Source organism: Cannabis sativa, chromosome 7 (genome assembly GCF_029168945.1).
Source record: "Cannabis sativa cultivar Pink pepper isolate KNU-18-1 chromosome 7, ASM2916894v1, whole genome shotgun sequence".
Taxonomy (NCBI): Eukaryota; Viridiplantae; Streptophyta; class Magnoliopsida; order Rosales; family Cannabaceae; genus Cannabis; species Cannabis sativa.
The window spans coordinates 29,555,616-29,558,866 of NC_083607.1; positions in this window are offsets into that span (position 1 = coordinate 29,555,616).

Consider the following 3,251-nt stretch of genomic DNA (forward strand, 5'->3'; position numbering starts at 1 on the left):
CCTGGGGGCCTTAGCAGCAAAAGTGGTGTTTTCTTCAATTTTTGTGCCAAGCAAGTGCTCCAAACTGGTGATCAAGCCCTACTTTTTTTCTACAAGAGCACGAGCCTTGGTAAGGGAATCCTTCCTTGCTAGAAGCTCTGACTCTTAGGCCTTATGTTCCTCCTGAAGAGCGGCCAAGGACCCCTTGGTCTTTCCATGAGAAAGGCTGAACTTCAATAGGGTCTGAAAATAAAACAAAATCGAGTTAGTGCCAGAAACAGGACCTTGATGGACATCCCCTTTGTGGTGCTTGGCCGGCCAGCTTCTCACTACGTTAGCATTGGCTAGCCAACTTTGCAAAGATCCATTCTTGACCAGCCATCCTTTGATAGTACAATAATTTGAGCAAAATCGGATGTGTAACTTACCAAAGTCAAGTCCTGGAGACCACTAGATGACAACCTCTTTGGCCCGTCATCGTCAAGTTCTTAGAGATCACCACCAACAATGGGTAGAATTCTATTGATATGCCTATGAGCAGCCTCTGCAACTCTCTGTCTAGTGGTCGTGCATGCCCCACGGCTAGATCTCTAGGCACCTTTCCCGAAGGTCAGTGTGGTGGTGGGGTCTTCCTCAATGGAGGATCAACAATCATCATCATTCCAACTGGTCAGGCCCCGGAGGAGGGGGAGGTAGTGAAGACTCTACAACATCACTAGATCGAGTGGTCTGGGCCACCTTGGCCCTGGGATGACATGAAGCCCCACCTTAGGGCACTCCAACAAAATCTCTCAGCCTGGAAGCCATATCTGTAAAAAAGAAAGTAACAAAGTTAGAGTACAGGTTACAAATATTTAATACAAGAAAAAAGACAAAAAGTTGATGCTATCAACTATCAACTACCATCACCCTCGGAAGAGGAGTCATCTAAACAGCTAGTATTCGCCTTACCCTTGTCTCTAGACGTAGGAAAGGGGTAAGCAACCCTGCCAGAACCTTAGCCTCTAGGCCTACTCAGAAAGTGGCATCGCCAATATTGCCTCTACGAAACAAGCATTGGTGGAGGGCTTTTTCTCTTCTCTCCAAGTTCTTTGCAATTCTGGAGGGGGGGATATCGTCATCCTTGTCAAGAGTACGTCCCCCTCCAAGGCAAGCCTCCTCAACCACTGGGGCTCTATCTGGACCTCCCGACAGTCCTTCAACCCTTGCAATGCCAAACTTTAAGGGAGATAGATCATATCTCTAGAAGTTACCTGTACATGCAAGCCTCAATATATTCCTCCTATCAGCGAGAGGGATAGAATAGGATTAGCTCTATCCCACATCTGGAGGGTGGGGATGGAGCGTTTATAGGTTGGTACTCTCTGAAAGTGGCATTGACGGACTTGGTGGATGTCCTAAGTGATAAAATAGGTCTTGACATATCCTCCCACCTTCGATAAGGGCGTGCTAAATGTTTCACCAAACAACCGATAGCCAATTTGGCTAAAGTAGAAGTATCTTGTCTAGTTATGTTTTGGGATAGACTTCAAGTCAAAGATGTACCCTATCTCATAAGGGGAAGGCTGAGGCTAGCCTAACACAGCATATGGAATGAACATCGCTGAAGGGTACTTTATACCTTTTGGAGTGATTTGAGTCGGGCACACACTGAAGTATGCGGTGATGTCTCTGAATTATGGGTGCAGGGCCAAAACTGATCCATGCTCTATGTGGCACTTTGACCATGCCATCTAGTTGAGGGCCAACCAATGTGCTCGTTGGTCCCTCAATGGCTTGTCACACTTATGATCTCATACCAGTCCAATCTCCCTAATCCTGTCAAGTGTCTCGCCACTGATAATGGATGGAGGAGAGACCCATCGGTCCCGCTGCTCCCCCTGGTCAAGAACATGAGGCTCAATAACCTCCCTAAGAACGTGGTCCACTCTAACCATTGAAGGTTGACTAAGCCTATTCAAGGGTCACCAGCCTCATCATACAAGCCGAGAGGGCTGTTGAGGAAAATAGAACATGTCCTATACTAAATCCTCCTGACAAGTACAACCTCATCGACCTCGGGCTCATTATCCAAGCTCTCCGCATCCTGGTCAGCGATAGGTGCCTCTACCCAGCCAACCTCTGGCTCTCTACAATCCGAAGGCTGTGCAACCTCCTCAACTACACAAGCCCTACCTCTAGTAGCCACCCTGGCAATGTGAGGGTTAAAAGGTGGTGCCCTACAACATGTCTGTTTGATCCTTGCCATAATGGACAACTACAGGTCTCAATACCACTCGAGAAGCTGCTAGAGGAATGGACTAGATACTAGTTCATAGAGCGAAGACCAACTGAATCTCTGTCAATGCCATTGTCACTTCCTCCAACTATTACTCGAGATCATTTGCACAAAAGAGACTAGGGGAGGTGAGGAACCTGACAAAGCAACGAGGTGCACACAAAGTTCTGGCGAATCGTAGCCAAGGGTACTTGCCAAAAAATCTCATCGTACAAGGTTGAGTATCAGCAAAGTATCATCTTAGGTACAATAACTTTGACAAACATTGAGTCTTAAATTGAGCATTCAACTATAATAGACTCACCATTAAGTATCGTAAGGGAACCACATATGAGACTAAGGTTGTACATGCCTACAAGGCCTTAACGAGATGCTTGCTAAGGTCAAAAGAGGATAGAAAATTGGCTATCGGCTTGGAACCTAGGCCTAGGCTGGCCAGTGTTCCCAAGCTATGAGAGGGTCGGCTAGGGTCCCATGCCTAGGCATGAATGGGCCAACCCTCTATGGTGAACCCTTATGGCCAGCCAGCTCCCATGGAAAGACCCTATGGCCAGCCAAGTCTTAACCAAGACCCCTATGGCTGGCCAGGGTTGATGTTGAATTAATGTGTGTGTTTTTGAAAAACTCAAACGTATTCTTCGTGCTCTTTGTGACTGAAATAGTAAAGTATCACAATAAAGGTCAAAATCGAATCTTTTTTGTTAGAAAATCACACATTATGCATTCTAAAACTATCATGTAGATCAAAATACGAAAAAAGACTACAATCTAACGTGAAAATCAAAGAATGTTAAAAGCAAAGAAAAGCTTCAAAGTAACCATGGAAAATCCAAATAAGCAAGTGAATAATGGGATTTGAAAGCTTACCCACTAGTATAAACTATTGAGGAAGATGGTGGAAAGCTTGCATCGTTGAAATAACGTGAAAATCCTAAGAGTTGGAAGACAAGGGAGTGTTGGCCTCAAGGGAAGTGAGAGCTTTCTTGACTTGCTT